Raw genomic sequence first — 22,279 nt, 5'->3', positions numbered from 1 at the left:
GCGATTGGCAGCAGCAAGGAGAAAGAAGAAAAAGCTTGTGGCGGCTAGGGTTTGGTGGCTGTAACGGCTGGAAGAGAAGAAGAACACCAAGGAGGGTTTTATACAGCAGCTAAAGGTCTTATAAATCCATAAACTCAGCTCATGAACCTTAAGTAATCATCTTTAAACTTTGTTTCTTGTTCAAGAACCCTAACTTGTTTAGTTTGATCTTTTTGTTGGATTATTTTGAAAGTTACTTAGAGATTGATTTGTGTTTGATTGTTCTTGATCATTGAATGAGTTTTCTTATGTTTATGATGAGTTATATGATGTTTAATTCGAATGTATGCTGCTTTTCAAAATCAATGAGTAGCTAATCTTGTTTGTTCTACATAGGTTTGATGAATATTGTTAGGTTTTGACTAGTAATATGGATTGTTAATGATCATGGCTTAAATTGTTAATGTAAAGTTTGATTTAATAGTAAATTAGATTGTGTTTAGTGGCTGTGTTTTGTTTGATTATACCTAATAACCTCATGCTTTAATTAATTGAATCGGTTTTGATTAGTTGTTGCATGTTTAAGGCTCTTTACTTTGTGTTTAGGGTTTATTTGCGGGAAGTACAGCCGTAGGGATAAGTGGGTAAATTAATTAGATAAAATCAGTTGTGAAACACCTTCTTAGAGACCGAGAGGTGATAAGAAGTAAACTCGTCTCATTACTTTTACTTGTTAGAATTAAGATCGCGCGAGAGCGGGTTTTGTTCTTGTCGGGTTTGGGTGTTTGAGCGATTAGTTGGTCTAGTTTAAGTTAAGTTGAATTGTTCCTCTATCCTTGGTTGCGTAGTATTCGTTTCCATTAGGCTAGTGTGTCGGTGAGACCGAGAGGTGAGTCGGCATTAGAACACGTTAATAATTTGTTTTCCCGGTTTGTTCTTAAAATCAACTAAGATAAGTTATAGTTTGTTAGTGAGACCGAGAGATGATCTGACCTTCTTGAGCGAACCTTAGTTGTGTCATCCTTTAGAACCGGTGTCGCGAGAGTTTTCAATCCATTGTCTTGTCATCTCCTTCAATATGATTCTTACCTAGGTAGACGTTTTTATCACTGCAGTCAAAGTTTCCGAAGTTTTGTCAAAAGTTTTCACTTAGTTAAGTTAAGTAGTTAAAATCAAATAAAAAAAATCAATTAAATATTTTGGTGAGTCTTGGTTAGAGTTTAGTGATTATAAACGTTTTCACGTGTCTTCGAGTTCGATATCCGGACTTTCCTCATCTGTGCTATACGCGACCGGTACACTTGCCGTTTGTGTGAACTAGGATAGATTGTTTGGTTTTTAAAGCTTAGTTGCAACTAGTGTTTTATTTATATATATTTATATATATTTTCGCAAATCAACATGCGCCAACGATGACGGATGGAAACTATCAACGACTAAGATTGCGAGATCGTTTATCATGAAGGTAAAAGCTAACGTCGTGGCCGATGCCTTAAGTTGCAAATCAAACTTCAAGTCGATCTCCTCGAACAAATCAAATCTGCCCAAACTCAAGCGATCAATGAAAACAAGATCTCCGACGAAAAAACGCAATGGCACTATTGACTCGCTAGTCAAGGGTGACGATGGTATCCTTGGACTCGGTAGTAGGATTTGGGTACCAATCGTTGGGGACTTGCGTGAGAAAATTTTGAATGAAGCTCATAAGTCCAAGTACATGATACCCCGGTAGTGACAAAATGTATCAAAATCTCAAACCTAACTACTGGTGGAACGGGATGAAAAAGGACATCGCTTCGCATGTTGCGAAATGTTTAACATGTTTGAAGGTCAAGGCTGAACACCAAAAGCCTTCGGGATTGCTTCAGCAACCCGAAATTCCAGTAAGGAAGTGGGAGTGAATCACTATGGATTTCATTACTAAACTCCCGAAAATGACTCGACAATATACTGCTATTTGGGTTATCGTGGATCGATTAACAAAAGCCGCGCACTTTATACCCATCAATGAATCGTACTCGATGGATAGATTAGCACGTATTTATGTGAACAACATCGTTGCTTTGCATGGAGTACCTCTATCTATAATTTTTGATTGAGACAGTCGTTTCACGTTTCACTTCTGGAAAAGCTTCCAACAAGCGTTAGGCACCAAGCTAAACCTTAGCACCGCCTATCATCCACAAACTGATGGGCAAAGATAAAGGACAATTCAAACATTGGAAGACATGCTCCGCTCTTGTGTGATTGATTTAGGTGGAAGTTGGGATGACCACTTACCCCTAATGGAATTCTCGTATAACAATAGTTATCACACAGGTATTCAAGGCGCACTATTCGAGGCGTTGTATGGTCGTAAATGTAGAACGCCTGTGTGTTGGTCTGACAATGGAGACAATCAATTATCTGGACCCGAAGTAGTCCAAGAAACCACCGAAAAGATTCTCCAAATCCGAGAACGACTTAAGACGACACGTGACCGCCAAAAGAGTTACGTCGATGTCTGTCGTAAGCAATTGGAATTAATGTTGGTGACAAAGTTCTTTTGAAAGTCTCGCCCTGGAGAGGCGTCGTTCGCTTCAGAAAGAAAGGAAAGCTAAGTCCTCGATTCGTTGGACCTTTCGAGGTACTTGAACGAATTGGTACTGTTGCATACCGTTTTCGACTGCCCAAGGAAATGCAAGGGACACACGACGTATTCCATGTCTCAAATATGCGAAAGTGTTTAGCTGACGAATCTTTATCGATGCCTTAAAAAGATGTTGAAATAAATGAAAATTTAAAATTTGTTGAAAGACCAATTCAAATAGAATATTCTAAAACAAAGAAATTGAAAAGACAAATATTGAAAATTGTTAAAGTAAAATGGGACTCACGAACAGGGCCCGAGTATACATGGAAACTTGAATCCGAAATGAGAAAGAAGTACCCCCATCTAATCTAAAGAAGCAATCTCTAGGACGAGATTTATTTCAAGGTGGGGAGGATGTAACATAGTGAAAGTTTCGGGTTCAAAATGTTAAATTTCCTAAGTCAAGGGACCAAATCTGTCAAAATCCAAACCTTATGGTTTAAAATGAAAATTCTGGTTTTCCTGACCCATCGCGATACGCGATGGATCAGAAGGAAAACCCATCGCGTATCGTGATGGGTTGTCTGACAGCAAGGCACGTGGAATGCCACGTGGCCACACGTGGCAGACCGTTCACCACGTGGAGAAACGCTCGCCACGTGGCGACACGTGGCAAGTCTAAGGGGAGACTGGCCAAGGCTACGTTGCGATACGCGACTGGCCAGCTTAAAGCCATCGCGTATCGCGATGGGCCTCTGGACTTTGCCTATAAATAGCAAGTCCGGGATCTCACATTTCTCATCCCAAATTCAGCATTCCACTCTCTCTCTAACATCTCTCTAAGATCCAACAATCATATTATCGATCCACCTCGAAAAACGTGTCCCGGTTCCTTAATTCCCATGTCGTTTCCTCGTTGTTTGTACCACCTTCCACCGACGTACCAATCAAGAAGAAGTTTGCCACTTCCGACACCATGGTGATTAGTCTCGAAAGGCGTGCCGACGATTAGTAAAGTATTGATGTTCATTGTGTTGCGTGCCAAGGGAAAGAGTGTCAAGAGAAAGGATTGAACTAGAAGATAAAGGAGGCAAGGTGGCGTTGAAGTGATACTCAAGTAATTAGGGTTTTTAAGCCGAGCAAAGGTAGGCATAATGCCCGAATAAAATAATAATAAAATATTATAAATGCTTAAACCTTAATTCGAGGTTATACTCAATACCTCGATAAAAGAAAAGAAAATATAACAAAGAAAGAATAAAAGAAGAAATTATGAATAATAATAAATATGTATATGTGTGTGTAAGTATATATATATATATTCTCTTTGTTATAAATATTATTTAAGGAATAAATAACTATTATTAAATAATAAAGAAAAGAAAAGAATACGTTTCTTAGAGAAGGAGAAACGTAGGGTTTTATAAAAAAACTAAAGATTTATAATATTACTTTTTAACTAAAGGTTTTAAAGTAAAAGAGATTTTGAACTAAAGGTTCATTGAGGTAAAGTTTATAAAATAAGACTAAAGGTTTTAAGCCGAATTGTATATCCGACTAACAATTAGTTATACTCGTACTATAGGTGCGAGATAGCAACGGGAAAGACCCTCAGACGGTGTTTGTATCCAATCCAAATTGAAAAGGGTGAATACGTTTCAAACGAGTCAAACGTGTTATATGAAAAACTTTACATGAGACTAAGTGTCTCTAAAACAGTTATAAACAAGGGTATAAACACTGGCCTCAGGCTATCGTGTACGTTTTTCTGGATCTTTACATATGTGATGGGCACATCACACCTGGTCACAATTACGCTCGCCTGCAGGGAGTATGACCTTGTGTATACATATAGGCACTCAACTAGTCGAATGCTGCGGTGTTTGCTGGGGGAAACGAGTGTAGAGACTTGAGTTTTTAAATTATGTTGTTTTAACTTGATTATTCCTAAGCCACGTTGGGCCGAGACCTATGTAGTCTCGAGGGGTGATTAAGTAAAGTAAATATTTTTAGCGTCAGCATATTCACCAGCATTCTTTGCTGACTTATTTTCTTACATTTTGCAGGTGATCAAGATTAGCGCTTGGAATGACGAAGTGCTCAAGATATTCGATGGCTCGGATCTTTTTGTTTAACTTAAAATAATAAATGGTGGTTTTGTAAAAACTTAAACAAGTAATCTTTCAAACATTAAACGGGAAACTTTTAATTCCCGTCCTTTGTATGTAAATATTTATATTAAAATCCACATGTTTATAAAGACTTCCGCTTTCGAATGTAACTCTAATTTAATTACAATTGTGGTACCAACATAGGTGTCACACGCCTAGGCCGTGGTCTAGGGGGTGACACTAGGTGTGGTGTAATGTTCCCACCGCGTTATACCACATATGTATGGATCCAGACAAACGTATATTACAGCCTGAGGGCTAAGCTTATACTCTTATTTATAACGGTTTTAGAGACACATAGTCCCGTGTAAATCATTTTCATATAATTCATTTTGACTCGATTTAAAACAATTTTGTAAAGTTTGAGGGTGTATTCACCTTTTCGATTTGGATCGGCTTCAAACACCGTCTGAGGGTCTTTCTCGTTACTATCTCACACCTATAGTACGAGTATAACCATTTATTAGTCGGATATACAATCCGGCTTAAGACCTTTAGTCTTATTTTATAAACTTTACCTCGATGAACCTTTAGTTCAAAATCTCTTTTACTTTAAAACCTTTAGTTAAAAAGTAATATTATAAACCTTTAGTTTATTTATAAAACCCTACGTTTCTTCTTCTCTAAGAAACGTATTTTTTTTATTATTTAAGAATAGTTATTATTACTTAAATAATATTTTCATAACAAAGAATCATATAATATAATCACATTGATATATATTTTTATATTCATAATTCTATTTTTTTCTTTTCTTTATTAAATTTTCTTTTATTTTATCGAGGTATCGTGTATAACCTCGACTTAAGGTTTAAGCCTTTATAATATTTTATTATTATTTTATTCGGGCATTATTCCTACCTTTACTCGGCTTACACAAACTCTAAATACTTGAGCAGCACCTTAACACCGTTTCACCTTCTTTATTTTCTTGCTCAAACTTCTTTCTCGTCACCCTTTACTTAGTACGCCAATCGATGAACATCAATACTTCACCACTTGTCGGCACACTTTACGAGACCAGTCGTCATGATGTCGGGAAATGGCAAACTCCTTCTTGGTGGGTACGTCGGCGGAATGTGGTACGAACAACGAGGAAACGAGCACGGAAATCGAGGAATCAGGGCACGGATTTCGAGGTGGATCGATGGTATAATTGTATGATCTTTGAGAGATGTTTTAGTGAGAGAGAGTAGCTGATTTGGGATGGATTGGAATGAGTGCTCATGCCCGATATTTATAAGCAAACCAGGGGCCTCATCGCGATGCGCGATGGCCCTTTGGCTAAGCCCATCGCGTATCGCGATGTAGGCATGGCCAGTCACTTCATAGACCTGCCACGTGGTTGTGCCGCGTGGCAACACGTGACGAACGTGCAGCCACGTGGCGGACGTTGTGCCACGTGTGGACACGTGGCACGCCACGTGCCTTGTGTTTCAGACAGCCCATCGCGATACGCGATGGGTCTCTCTTCTGATCCATCGCGTATCGCAATGGGTCAGGAAATCAGAATTTTCCTTTTAAACCCTAAGGTTTGGAATTTGACATTTTTGGTCCCTTGACTTTGGAAACTTGATGATTTGAACCCGATATTTTCACGGTGTTACATCCTCCCCACCTTAAAATAAATCTCATCCTCGATATTGCTTCATTAGAATAAGTGGCGGTATTTCTTTCTCATTTCGGATTCAAGTTCCCACGTATACTTAGGGCCTCTTCGCGAGTCCCATTTTACCTTTACTATCTTTAATGTTCGTCTCTTTAGTTTCTTTAATTTAGAATCTTCGATTTGTATTGGTTTTTCAACAAATTTTAAGTTTTCGTTAATCTCAACATCTTTTAACGGCATAGACAAAGATTTGTCGGCTAAACACTTACGCAAATTGGAGACGTGGAATACATCATGCATCCCTTGCATTTCCTCGGGTAGTCGCAATCGTTATGCAACATTACCAGTTCGTTCAAGTATCTCGAAAGGTTCAACGAATCAAGGACTAAGTTTTACTTTTTTACCGAAGCGAACGACGCCTTTCCATGAGAGACTTTTAAAAGAACCTTGTCACCAACATTGAATTCCAACGGCTTACGACGTACATCAGCGTAACTCCTTTGGCGATCACGTGTCGTCTTAAGTCATTCTCCGATTTGTAGAATCTTTTCGGTGGTTTCTTGGACTATTTCATGTCCAGACAATTGATTGCCTCCGGATTCAGACCAGCACACGGGCGTTCTACACTTTCGACCATATAACGCCTTGAATGGTGTGGCTTGAATTCTCGTGTGATAGCTATTGTTATACGAAAATTCCATTAGGGGTAAGTGGTCGTCCCAACTTCCACCTAAGTCAATCACATAAGCTCGGAGCATGTCTTCCAACGTTTGGATTGTCCTTTCGCTTTGCCCATCAGTTTATGGATGATAAGCGATGCTAAGGCTTAGCTTCGTGCCTAACGCTTGTTGGAAGATTTTCTATAAGTGAGACGTGAAACGACTGTCTCGATCAGAAATTATAGACAACGGTACTCCATGCAAAGAAGTGATGTTGTTTACATATATACGTGCTAGCCTATTCATTGAGTATGATTCATTGATTGGTATGAAGTGTGCGGATTTTGTTAATCGATCCATGATGACCCAAATAGCATTATGTTTTCGAGTCGTTTTCGGGAGTTTAGTAATGAAATCCATAGTTATTAACTCCCACTTCCATACGGGAAGTTCGGGTTGCTGAAGCAATCCCGAAGGCTTTTGGTGTTCAATCTTAACCTTCAAACAAGTTAAACATTTCGCCACATGCGAAGCAATATCCTTTTTCATTCCATTCCACCAGTAGTTTGGTTTTAGATTTTGGTACATTTTGTCACTACCGGGGTGCATCATGTACTTGGACTTATGAGCTTCGTTCATTATTCTTTGGCGCAACTCTCCAACGATTGGTACCCAAATCCTATTACCGAGTCTAAGGATACCGTCGTCACCCTTAACTAGCGAGTCAATGGTGCCATTACGTTTTTCGTCAGAAAGTTGGTTTTCATTGATTGCTTGGAGTTGAGCAGATTTTATTTGTTCAAGAAGATCTACTTAAAGTTCTAGCCTCAAAGATCGGACACTTTTTGGCTTTCCATGTTCCTTACGACTTAAGGCATCAGCCACGACGTTGGCTTTGCCTTCATGTTAAACGATCCCGCAGTCGTAGTCATTGAGAGTTTCCATCCATCGTTGTTGTCGCATGTTAAGCTCTTTTTGATCAAATATATGCTTTAAGCTTTTATGATCGGTGTACATTTTAAATCTTACTCCACAAAGATAGTGCCTCCATATCTTAAGTGCAAAGATTATGGCGCTCAACTCTAGATCGTGAGTTGTGTAGTTCTTTTCGTGCACCTTGAGTTGACGAGAGGCATAAGCGATCACATTCTTTCGTTGCATTAGTACGCATCCCAAACTAGAATGAGATGCGTCACTAAAGACAAAAAGTCCTCAGTACCTTCTGGCAAGGCCATTATAGGTGCTTTGGTGAGTTTTTGCTTAAGTATATCGAACGCCTCTTGTTGTTTAGTTCCCCATTCATACTTAACGTTTTTGCGAGTTAAATAAGTTAGGGGAACGAATATACGAGAAAAATTTTCAATGAATCTTCGATATTAGCCGGCCAAACCAAGGATACTTCGAATCTCGATTGGCGACTTTGGGATCTCCCACTAAGAGATAGCTTCAATTTTAGCGGGGTCCACTTGAATCCCATTAACATTGATGATGTGACCAAGAAATTGCACCTCGTGTAACCAGAACTCGCATTTCGAGTATTTCAAGTAAGGTTCGGATATGGGTTTTGTGATCATCCTTAGAATTAGAATAAATAAGTATGTCGTCGATGAATACAATAACAAATTTATCCAAGTAAGGCTTGCAGATTCGATTCATCATATCCATGAACGCGGCTGGCGCATTAGTAAGTCCAAATGGCATAATGGTGAACTCATAATGGCCATATCTTGTTCCGAATGCGGTCTTAGGAATATCATCGGATTGGACTTTGAGTTGATGGTAACCAGAACGAAGATCAATTTTAGAAAAGAAACTTGCACCTTGGAGTTGGTCAAAAAGATCATCGATTCGAGGGAGTGGATAACGATTTTTGATTGTGACTTTATTGTGAGCTCCGTAGTCGATACACATACGCATAGATCCATCCTTCTTCTTGACGAAAAGTATCGGCGCTTCCCATGGTGATGAACTCGGTCGAATGAAGCCTTTCTCGAGAAGCTTGTAGAGTTATTTCTTTAGTTCCTTCATTTTAGTTGGAGCAAGACGATATGGTGCTTTTGCGATTGAAGTAGTACCGGGGATAAGTTCGATCCTAAACTCTACTTCACTGTCAGGAGGGATTCCAGGAAGTTCATCAGGAAATACACCAGAAAAATCAGAGACTATAGGTACTTCCTTTATCTCCTTCGGTTTGGATTCTTCAGTGACGTAGGCCATGAATGCTAAGAATCCTTGATTTAAACATTTTTTAGCCCTAATCATAGAAATTATGCTAACTTGGCCAGCGTCTTTGTCCCCTTCAATTCGAATGGTTCGTTTATCAGGGGCTTGAAGTTCGACAGTTTTGCTATTGCAAATGATACGAGCATGGTTGTTGGATAACCAATCCATACCAAGTACAATATCAAAACCAGCAAGAGTCATTGGTAAAAGTTGAATAGGCATTATATAACCAGCTAAAAGAATAGGGCCAAAATAGAAACCATATCCAAACTTCCGCCGCCAACTTCAGTCAAAGCCATTAGGAGTTTTTTAGGTCACGCAGGTTTCTACCGCCGCTTCATAAAAGACTTCTCAAAAATCTCAAGACCTATGACCAAACTTCTGGAAAAAGACGCATCATTCGTCTTCTCTGAGGAATGTATTGAATCATTCAATACATTAAAAACAAACTCGTCAATACACCAATCATGACCACACCCGATTGGACCCTTCCATTCGAAATCATGTGCGATGTAAGTGACTTTGCAGTTGGAGCCGTACTCGGACAACGCAAAGAAAAAATTTTTCACCCAATTTACTATGCAAGTAAAACTCTTAATGGTGCACAAGAAAACTACACCACAACAGAAAAAGAGTTACTAGCAGTAGTATTTGCCTTCGAAAAATTTAGATCATACCTAGTTCTTTCCAAAACCATAGTTTACACCGACCATGCCGCCATACGATACCTCTTCAACAAGCAGGATGCCAAACCCAGACTTATTAGATGGATTCTACTACTCCAAGAATTTGACATCAAAGTCAAGGACAAAAAAGGGAGCAGAAAATATCGCCGCAGACCACCTTTCGCGCTTAGAATGTCCAACTCCTGACGAATTTCACAAAGAAATTATCAACGATAATTTCCCGCATGAAATTCTCATGCGCATTCAAGCAGTCACAGAAGAGAAAGACGAAAGTCCTTGGTATGTCGACTTCGCAAATTACTTAGCCTGTAGAATCCTTATAAAAGGACTTACCCACCAACAGCGGAAGAAATTCTTCTCCGATCTTAAGTTTTACTTATGGGAAGATCCATACGTATTTAGGATAGGTGTGGATCAAGTTATTCGGAGGTGCATAGCAGGCAAGGAGGCCTTAGACATTCTAAAACACTGTCATGAAGGACCAACAGGCGGACACCATGGTAGCGCCACCACGGTCAGGAAAGTGTTTGATGCTGGATTTTTTGGCCCACTATATACAAAGATACACATACTTTGATCCAAGCATGCGATGTTTGTCAAAGAGCCGGGAACATCTCATCAAAAAATGAGATGGCTCAAAAAGGCATTCAAATTTGTGAAATCTTTGATGTATGGGGAATAGATTTCATGGGCCCATTTCCCAACTCATTCGGAAATAAATACATCCTTGTAGCAGTCGACTACGTGTCTAAATGGGTGGAAGCACAAGCTCTTCCCACTAACGATGCTCGAGTAGTTGTACGATTTCTAAAAAAATTATTTTCAAGATTCGGTACTCCGAAAGCCCTAATCAGCAACAGAGGTACCCACTTCTGTAACACTCTGATGGACAAGGTCTTAGCACGGTATGGGGTCCATCACCGACTGGCAACACCATATCACCCTCAGACCAGTGGGCAGGTAGAAGTCTCGAATCAAGGAATTAAGAGAATTTTGGAAAGAAGTGTGGGGATGAATCGCAAAAATTGGGCAGAAAACTTAGATGACGCATTGTGGGCCCTTAGGATGGCCTACAAAACTCCCATATGAACGACACCCTTCAAGCTCGTTTACGGGAAGGCATGTCATCTACCAGTAGAGTTAAAACACAAAGCCTACTGGGCCCTTAGAGCAGTGAGTTTTGATCTAACGTCCGCTAGAGCAAACCGGGAAGATCAAATTTGTGAGCTCGAAGAACTAAGAACACTGGCCTATGAAAATTCTTGGTCCTACAAAGAAAAGTCTAAACGCACACACGACGCTCATTTAAAAGGAGACCAAAAAATTTCAAACTGGCGACCGTGTACTGTTATATAACGCCCGTTTACGTCTTTTCCCAGGAAAACTGAAATCCCAATGGACAGGTCCATACATAGTTGAATCAGTTTTTGACTATGGAAAAATCGAAATTTCAAATTCAAATGGCCAGAAGTTCAAAGTAAATGGACATAGATTAAAACCATACATCGACGGTCCACTAAAAGAAGTTTTGGAGGTATTAACCCTCCAAACCTTTTAAATAAGAAATTAAGGAAACAAGGTCTGGCCTAGACCTTCACTAGGCCTTGTAAAAAAAATAATAATAAATAAATAAATAATAATAATTTTTTACAACCACGGGGGCGTGCCTTCAAAAGCACGGTCCCGTGCCTAAAAATGCGGTCCGGCATCTACGCTGCAAAAATCTCAGTCAGACTGGTTTGTAACAGAATTGTCAAAGAAAAAACACGGGGGCGTGCTTCTAACAACACGGTGTCGTGCTCGGTTTTCTGTTTGGTTATAAAAGGCACCCTGTGTCATTGCATCTCTTTCACAAACCAAAACCAAAACCAAAAACCTCTGAGAATTTAGCATGCCAACTGAGATGAGTGAAGCAATCCCCGTTTCCCGACATCCGAGAAACGACGCCCGCCATGTTTTAAAAACCAAGCTTCTCTTGAAACTCTAAGAACTCGTGAAAGAACTCACCGAGATGAACCTCCTTGCTGAGATGCGTCTCGTGCAACTCACCGAATCAGTGGAAAACATGAATATAGAACTCCGAGACATCAATGAACAACTCCGATTTCAAGTTCTCGATTTCACTTATTTTCCACCACCAGGACCATTCGGAGGAGGAGAGCCTTTCGGGGAACTCTAGGAAACTTAATTTTCTGTTTTTATGTATAAACAAGTGCATTTAGCACATTGTGTTAGGACTTCGGGCTTAACCCGATTATTTTTCTTTTCTTAGGAACCCCGGGCTTATCCCGTAACTTTTCTAGGACTTTTATTTTAATGAAAATAAATTTTTAGATGACCAAACTTCCAAATTATCACAATAAACGTCATTCTAAAAATTCCGGATCTTGATTCGTATTGAAAATTAAAAGGAAATTTACTGAGACAAAAAGCACGGGCCGTGCTTTCCTAAGCACGAGGCCGTGGTCACCCCAGAATCTTCAGCATGATACGCGCTGACTCCGTACAATTCTCTGACTCAGAAACATTTATTCTTCTAGCAGCACGGGGCCGTGTTTTTAAAGACACGAGGCCGTGTTCAACTTTCCAGTCTCTATATAATGCATGCATAAATTCACTATTCCATTCACACCAAACACAAATTACCTAAATGGAAGGAAAACGGGTTGAATGGAAGCTAGTGAAAAAGGGGAAACAACATGAATCCTCCTTCCTTGAGGAGCAAATCATGAGACTCCAATGCATCGTAAGAGATCAAGTTGAGAGCAATATGCAAACCGAGGCTCGAGTAATCGAGTTAATCAACAAAGTCGACCTGCTTAGATTCAAGAATTTTCATGTTGTGGATGGCCACCGCAAAGATGTGACTTCCAAACTTAAGTTTCTCAACCAAAAAATCGTCACGCTCAACAAAAAGCTTGACGAACTTTTGGTAGCCAAACGAGCACCACCACACATAAAGGACTTGTTCAGAAGTGGTGGCCGTTGAAGTTCTAACTTTGTTTCGTGTTGAAGTTGTTTCCGCTAGTACTATGTGTTAGGATCCGAGAGTCGTTGTTGTACTTTTCATTTCGTCTATCTTTAATTATGTCTTTAATTTATGTTTTAATGATATTTCGGATTTTTAATTACCATGTCCAGAAAATAAAAACCAGCTAACCAGTTCGACAAATAAACAAAATTTAAAACAACACTGTCTGCACTAAGCAGCACGGTACCGTGCTTTTAATAGCACGGGGCCGTGTTTTTGGTCATATAGCAGTTACGAGTTTTAAATGAATAAAATAACTTTCTCCAACCGCCAACCCTAATAACCACTGTGTTCTGAACCGGAAAACCGCCGAATATCCAACATTTTGCTAATTTCTTCATCAAATCTTCGATTCTAAACCTAAGGTATGTTAATTTAACAAATTGCATTGTTCAAATTCGTCATTTTAGGTTTAGATTAACCTTAAAATCGCTCAAATCGACCAAATCGGGTCAAAAACCCGAAGAGGATATGGGTTATTTTGCTTGCATATGATGAATAGATTGTTGAATGTTTGATGGTTAGGGTTTAATTGAAAGAAACAAATTCGAGTTTTGGGTGTTAGCATAAATACCCGACACACCATTAAACCTAATTTATATATAACCGGTTGGAAACGAGGGTTCGAGTCTATGAAAGTTAGTAATAAATATTAGAAACACGATCCGTGCCCAAAACAACATGAGTCGTTGTCAACCAAAAGTCAAACATCAATGGAAACTGGACAAGAGGCACCAGCACGGGGTCGTGCTTCTGAAAGCACGCCACCGTGCTTTGCTCCCTGTTTCAGCAAAATTGCAAATTTTTCACGAATTTTGGCTAATTTGAGTGTAAATTGCAGATGGCCGAGTATGGGGACGAAGTTCATGCATATCTAGTCTTCGGAAACCGCAAGACAAAGGAGAGACAAGCAAATACGAGATTAACTTATCTAAACAATAGGTACCCCGAAGCCAATTTCCATGCGTGTGAAGAGACTCTAAGACACGTCAACCAATTGGACCGTTATCAGAACATTGTGAAGGGACCTTGGAGACGGGTTTTGGGCCAAACGGGGGAATCAATGACGAAACTTACAAAGGAATCTGGCCTCGTTCAATAAGAAGAAGAAAAAGTTTGACATGTGGGATAACGCGGCAATCGAATTCCGATGTGGGGGCGTATGGTATAAAACTTCTGTCACCCAACTAGGAGTTGATTTGGGAATTTACACGACCGAGGAAACCGACTCAGACATCTGGTACAAGGCTAAAACAACATTTACAGTTGAAGGTGATGATGATGAAGCTGAAGCAGGTGCCATAAGGGAAGAAGCTTGGGAGCAGTTGAGTTATGGAACAACAAATTATAGACCGAGCGTCTCAAAAAGCACAGCACTGTGTGACCCACTCATGAGGTACATCCACCGTTTGATGAGTCACACCGTCACAGCTCGAGGACAGAGTGAAGGGGTTGTCAACCTGAGGGATCTTTGGGCATTGTACTGCATGAAAAACGAACTACCATGCAATATCACTATGCTATTTTGCAAACTTTTCATGACAAATGCTACCGCCCGAGGAAATACCCCGATCTTCGGTGGTCCTTGGATCCACAACCTCTACAGGGCTTATGGTGCAGACACAGAAGGAACTCCAAGCCCAGACCCGATAGCTCTCAACCTTGATTACTGTGAAAGCATGCAGATGATTCAGCAAATCAGCCCTGGTGTGTGGAGATTTTGTGATAAGAACAACCAAGTTTGGGACCCAGAAGACCCGGTAGAGATGATGATACAAGATGTGCATGAGAGACGACAATCACCACCCAGACAGCACCGCCGCCGAACTTACCATCAGAGTGGAGGCCCATCTTCATCAGGGCCCGGTCCCAGTTCGTCACACGATAGCCGATACTCTCTCGAGGGTATATATGGACTTATTGATCAATTCTCAGCTAACACTACCGCCTCATTTGACAGGATTATAGAGCAGATGGCTGCCTTAGATGCACAGCGAGCAGCCGAATATACAGAGACGAGGCGAGAGATTGATCGTTTAGGCTATCGCATAGACAGGCAGTGGGGACCATTTGACCCGGACACGGGTAACTGATGACTGGAGGCACTGGTAGGTCGGACACAGGCATGGTTTGGTAGTATTTCATGAACTTATGATGTGTGTTTTTTTTAAACAATTTACTTTCCGTCGTACTTATTTGTTTATTTTTATGTTGGTTTGGATATCTTTATGGCAGTGGGTGCCAAAGACATTATGTTAGGTACTAATTTAGCCCGATAGGGCAAGGGATGGATGATTACATACCCAATTTTCAGCAGTTTATACTTGGTTGTTTGTGGATGTTTGCAGTTTTATATTATACAGGTACAAAAACAGGAAAACGGACGAAAAACAGGGGACGCTCTGTCGAAATTTCGTTAAGCCATAGGGAAGTAACTCTCCATTTCTACCCATAATACTCAATTAGAATTTTTATATTTCCATGAATCCTGTCACATTGAGGACAATGTGAGATTCAAGTGTGGGGAGGAGAATTACTTGACCAATTGTTTGTCCAACTAATTATAAAAATTCTCTAAAACAACAAATATTTTTGCAGCAAACAAAGATTATTCTAAACCTAAAAAGAAAACCAAGAAATTTTTTTGCAAATAACCAATCATAAAGTGAAAAACTAGAAAGAAGTTTTGTAATATTGAGAATAAATTTATGCAAAATATGGCGTTAATACCCAATTCCTCCGTTACTGTGAGATAAACCTCATGCCATATTTTTTCGGAAGCTTTGAGTGAGTCATATGTTTTATGTGATTTAGAACTTGTCGCAATTACTCATTTCAAGACCGCACGAAGAGTTGTATAAGGAAGAAGGTAATATTTACACAATTCCATCAAACCCATTACCAAATTACAAAACCAAAAAACCCGATCACTTTATCCATTTTCACCGGTAAAATACAACACTGGTCTTTTACCGGCAGACCCTAAAGAACTGGAAATGCATTCTTTCGATTTCAATTTCCTTTGCTGCGTACACTTCACAAAACCTAGGTTGCCTCCAGAACTTAGGGAGAGAATCTTTCTCTTTAGCAATGAGGTGAGGAAAAAGTGGCACCAAGACGAACAAAGGCCACCATTCTATGGAATTTCCAAAAACGCAATGAAGAGAAGAGCAAAAAGATATGAACGATGCTTAAGTTGCGGAAACTAGTCCCACGAAGGAAGATGTAGAAAAAGTCAAACTCAGTCTCAGCATGAATATACCGAACTAATGAGGATGGGGGCTATTAGGCTCAAAGCCGAATGATCCATTAGAGTTAGAAGTTATATTCAGAACAGGGTTGAGGAAGAACTAATCCACATCCTCGATAAAACTGGTCTTGACGATCTGACCTTAAAAGAGTCATTAGGTATATAAAAAAAACTCGGAGAAAATGAGCTAACCATTGAAGACATCTTAAGACTCCCGACAATCAGTGGGAAGTTGTATTTACCATCCTCATTAACCCTTGAACCGCCACAAAATACCAATTCCTTCTCACACTAAACCAAAACCCTTTTACCTTCTGATCTATGCAACCCTTTAAAAGGTGGAGATTTGAATTTGTTACAAGCTTATTTATCACATGTTGCATTTCGACTAAGAGTGTTCACATCATACATCACAGGTATGATCAGATATAAAACCGAGTGTGAATAAACATTGTGAGAACGTGACGTTTTGCATAAACGGAAGCTCACAAAAACAAAAGTTCATTCTTAATTATCACTAAAAATTTGGTTATTTTGTTTCATCTTATTGGAAGCTCATTTAAGGGATGGTTATAAACTAAGCCTGCTATTTTTAGAGGATATTTATAAGAAGATTGCTTGAGGACAAGCAATGTTCAGTGTGGGGATGTTTGATGTACATAAAAATATACATCTTTTCGGCATCAAATAATCTCTAAAAACTGCAATTTCTGTCAAATAACATAGCATAAAAGACTACTTATCATAATAAAACATAATTTCAGGTGAAACCAAGCCCCAAACGAAGAAACAAGCAAAAAGACGAAGAAAAACAGAAGAAAACACAAGAAAACAAAGAAACACGCCCCCATGCCTCAAGAAACACGTCCCCATGCTTCTAACACAAGAAAAGACAAAATCTGAAAGAAAAAGCACGGGGTCGTGCTTATCATGCATGGGGCCGTGGAAGAGAATACAGAAAAGACAAAGAAGAATTGAGCACATGTCACTAAAAAGCACGGGGCCGTGCCTACCAACCACGGGGCCATTGCCACCTCACAAGAAAAGACAAAACAAATCTGGCACATGTCATAAAAATGCACGGGGGCGTGCTCATCAAGCACGGGGTCGTGCCTCACTATCCAGATTGCCTATAAATAGTGGCTCACGTTGCACTCATTTGGTGTGCCTTGAAAAGATTTCTATCCGATTCTCTCTTATAAAAACACACACTAACACTCACTTTTGAGGTTTAGTGAAGAGTTTGAAGACTTGGAGATCATCACCATCAATCATCATCATCAACAATCATTACCATCATTAAGAAGAAGGATTCATCTACATTTTGTTAGATTGTTCCAAGTTTAATCATGTATTTGTTACTATCAATCATCTTAATGTTTATCATCATACTCATTATGAGCTAAACTCCTTTTACCATCTAAAATCTATGAAGAAGCTTTGTTTTACTTGATAATTAATCAAGACATGTGATGTAGTCTAGTAAAGTACATGGTTATATTACAATTATCTTTTGATGAGAAATGTTTCACCATCTTAAATCACTAATTCAAAGTTGGTGGTTGTCAATTCCATTGGCAATCATTCATGATCGATTCATGTTCTTGAAAGATAGAAATACTTTGATACATTATCGAAACATGGATCCTTATATTGTACTTAGAAATGATGAGATATAAGTTATGATGTATTTTTCTAAACCTTGGTAATCCGAAAATGGCTTTTCTTAGGATATCAAATTAGTTAAAGAAATCATATGTTAACGGAATGTGTAATTATAACCTACATAAATCAACCAAGGGGAGGTTGTGTGATGAACTACAATCACCCGAAGTTGTTAGAATTGGTATTTGAGAAATCGAAGTCAATCCTAATCTTTCTACTTTACAAAACTACTTGCCAAATTAAATTGACATCATTGAGATGGTATGACATTAGGAAAGGGTGGACTTTAAAATGCGCATGCTATCTCCTTAGTGCCAAAGATGCTCACTTAAGGTTTAAGGAGCCATCTATCATATATTGCTATGGCAAGTTTATCACATGTCCAAATATTAATTTTTAATATTAAAATGGAGTGGATTCTTGATCTTAGATGGTAACCTTCGCATAATTAAAAAACTCGTTTAGAATTTCTTATCTTGGTCACCTATATATTATATATAAGTATTTATATTTTATAAGAAGATTGAAGAAAATTAACCCCAAAATGATTAAAACCTCCGATTAAAGTAAAACAACGATTTATTATTAGAAACATTTGTGTCCACGGATCGATACTTGGTTCTTACCAATACTATTCTACATATACGATAGGTACACTTGCCTATTTTGTGTGTTTTTTTTGTAGAAATCACTTTTATAAATTTAAAACACGATCTTGTGCAAAAGCAAATCATTTCATCCTTTCTTATTTAATCGCACGCGCAGCACACATCATTATCCATACAATAAAACATAACACAACAAGATTACATTAACACACAAACTTCCTTCCCATCTTTCATCTTCAATCTTTCATAAACTTCTTCACCACCTTGGTCAATTTGTTACACAACCGAAGAAGATTGTCTCCTATCTTCTTCTTCTTTTTCTCATCCATTGAGATTTTCTTTCTCAGGTCATTCGTTTCATGCAAAGCTCGATCCAGGTGTTCTTCCTGTGATTGAGGGATCTCATTGGGATATCCGTATCTTGGCGGAGGGTCGCGGTAACCCATCATGACTACATCGAAATGGTTCTTCGGGTCCGGATATGGAGATGCGGTCACATCAGATGAGTAGTTAAAGAATGCCTCGGCAGCTTCATTTTGTTGGCGGATTTCGTCCGCTTGTTCTTCTTTCGTTGGGATCGTGCCTTGATAGGGTGGAAAGCTTGATGACGCTTTGCTTCTCAGCTCCTCAAGGTATTGCACATAAGGATCGACATATCCATAACTCAGGTTTTGGGGAGAGAGCGATTCCTCCATTGTGTTGATACTTCATTTGGGTTCTCAGGGTATTCTTCTTCCGGGTCTCCTTCAGATTCTTCCTCTGGATCCTCTTCTTCTACTCCAGGTTCCTTTTCCTCCATCAGTTGAGCAGTTTCCTTTACTATTGAGGGCATGCGAAAACTATCATAGGGTATCATCACTCTCATCTTGGGCTTGCAAGATGTACCTTCTCCATTGTTGGGACGGGAGTCAATAGAGTCAAAGGCAGAGCTTCCAGTGTGCCATCTACGTTGGAGAGGAAAGCGTATGAAGGGTGAGGATTTGGTGGTAGGTATGTCGGATCACTAGATGGGTAGTATGGCGGAATCTCCAATGGTTGATATGTTGGTATTTCTGAAGGATGATATGTTGGGACTTCGGATGGGTGGTACATTGGTATACTTGGCGGGTGGTAGCTTGAATGCCTTGGGGGTTCACTTCTTGGCATGGGTGGACTATCGGGAAGGTTGATTGGACAATCCGTTCCAGGAAAGTATATCGGCTTGGTTCGGTCGATGTATTGGTCTTGGTTAAAGAAAGCTTCATAATAGTCTTCGCTCATGTTATCTTTGGTTAGAGGTTCAAAAATTCCAGCCTCCTTCGCTCTTTGTACAAAGTTATCCATCATCTTCTTGAAAGACATCTAAATAGTTGGGTGGTTTAGAGTGATGAGGGAAAGAAAAGGTTTACCAGCCTATCTTATCCCTATACAAGTAATGAAAATATTTTTCCTATACTTGGATCGAAGCTTAGGTATTATCTTGTAATACCTAATTCGCTAAGATCGATGACTCTGATACCAACCTATCACACCCCCATCTAAAGCATAGGAGTATGACTAACAGTTGGTACCACATCTATAAATAAATCAGAGTTACGGTTTAAAAGTCTTTTATAAACATGTGGATTTATATAAAATATTTACATTCACAAAAGACGGGATTAAAAGTTCCCATTTAATGTTTAAGGATTACTTGTTTTAGTTTACAAAACCACCATTCATTAATATTTAAGTTTATTAAAAAGATCCAAGCCATCGGATATCTTGAGCACTTCGTTCTTCAAGCTCTAACTTTGATCACCTGCAAAATGTTAAGAAAATACGTCAGCAACGAATGCTGGTGAATATGCTGACGCTAAAAATATTTTATTTTACTTTATTACCCCTCGAGACTACGCCTGCCTCGGCCCATCGTGGCTTAGGAATAACAAAGCTAAAACAACACAATTATAAATTCGAGTCTCTACACTAGATACCTCAGCAAACACCGCAGCGTTCGACTTAGTTAAGTACCTGTATGTATACACATGGTCGTGCTCCCCGCAAGAAAGCGTCCTACGACCAGGTGTGGTGCGATGTGCCCACCTCGTTATACCACATATGTAAGGATCCAGACAAATGTATACTACAGCCTGAGAGCTAGGCTTATACGCTTATTTATAACGGTTTTAGAGACACATAGTCCCGTGTAAATCATTTTCATATAATTCATTTTGACTCGATTTAAAATAAGTTTGTAAAGTTTGAGGGCGTATTCACCTTTTCGATTTGGATCGGCTTCAAACACCGTCCGAGGGTCTTTCCCGTTGCTATCTCGCACCTATAGTACAAGTATAACCATTTGTTAGTCGGATATACAATCCGGCTTAAGGCTTTTAGTCTTGTTTTATAAACTTTACCTCGATGAACATTTAGTTCAAAATCTCTTTTACTTTAAAACCTTTAGTTAAAAAGTAATATTATAAACCTTTAGTTTATTTATAAAACCCTACGTTTCTTCTTCTCTAAGAAACGTATTCTTTTCTTTTATATTTAAGAATAATTATTATTATTTAAATAATATTTTCATAACAAATAATCATATAATATAATCACATTGATATATATTTATATATTCATAATTCTATCTTTTTCTTTTCTTTGTTATATTTTCTTTTATTTTATCGAGGTATCGTGTATAACCTCAACTTAAGGTTTAAGCCTTTATAATATTTTATTATTATTTTATTCGGGAATTATGCCTACCTTCACTCGGCTTACACAAACTCTAAATACTCGAGCAGCACTTTAACACCGTTTCACCTTCTTTATTTTCTTGCTCAAACTTCTTTCTCGTCACCCTTTCCTTAGCATGCCAATCGATGAACACCAATACTTCACCACTTGTCGACACTCTTTACGAGACTAGTCGTCATGACGTTAGGGAATGGAAAACTCCTTTTTGGTGGGTACATCAGTGGAATGTGGTACGAACAACGAGGAAACGAGCATGGAAATCGAGGAATCGGGGCACGGATTTCGAGGTGGATCGATGGTATGATTGTATGATCTTAGAGAGATGTTTTAGCGAGAGAGAGTAGCTGATTTGGGATGGATTGGAATGAGGGCTCATGCCCGATATTTATAGGCAAAACCAGGGGCCTCATCGCGATACGCGATGGCCCTTTGGCTAAGCCCATCGCGTATCGCGATGTAGGCTTGGCCAGTCACCTCGTAGACCTGCCACGTGGCGACACGTGGCAGACGTTGTGCCGCGTGGCAACACGTGGCGGGCGTTGTGCCACGTGTGGACACGTGGCACGCCACGTGCCTTGAGTGTTAAACAACCCATCGCGATACGCGATGGTCTCTCTTCTGATCCATCGCGTATCGCGATGGGTCAGGAAATCAGATTTTTCATTTTAAACCCTAAGGTTTAGAATTTGACATTTTTGGTCCCTTGACTTTGGAAACTTGATGATTTGAAACCGATATTTTCACGGTGTTACAAACACGGATTAGAACGTTGATATAACGTTTTTACGGTTTAAAAGTTCGGTTTGAAACCCTAACCGAAACCCTAATTAACAAGGCTTGATGGTGGATTATTTATGCTTGGTTTTGTGTAATATGATTTTTAGATACTTTTGATAGCTAACCAAGTACCCGAAAACTTGAATAGAAAGCTTAACCAATCGAAAACCGACAAGGTATTACCGGTTTACTCGTTTAGGGGTTGTTTAGGATTAGATTGTGACGTGCTTGGTGTTAGTTTGTGAAACTTTACATGAATATTAGGGATCATATAAGTGTGTCCCTTTTCAAATTTGGTAATAGTTCAGAAAACGGAGAATATTTGGCGAATTTA

Source organism: Bidens hawaiensis, unplaced genomic scaffold (genome assembly GCF_021521415.1).
Source record: "Bidens hawaiensis isolate Kalapana, Puna unplaced genomic scaffold, B.hawaiensis_p1.1 tig00021500_1, whole genome shotgun sequence".
In the NCBI taxonomy this organism is placed as follows: Eukaryota; Viridiplantae; Streptophyta; class Magnoliopsida; order Asterales; family Asteraceae; genus Bidens; species Bidens hawaiensis.
Note: the sequence above shows the minus strand (reverse complement) of the source record.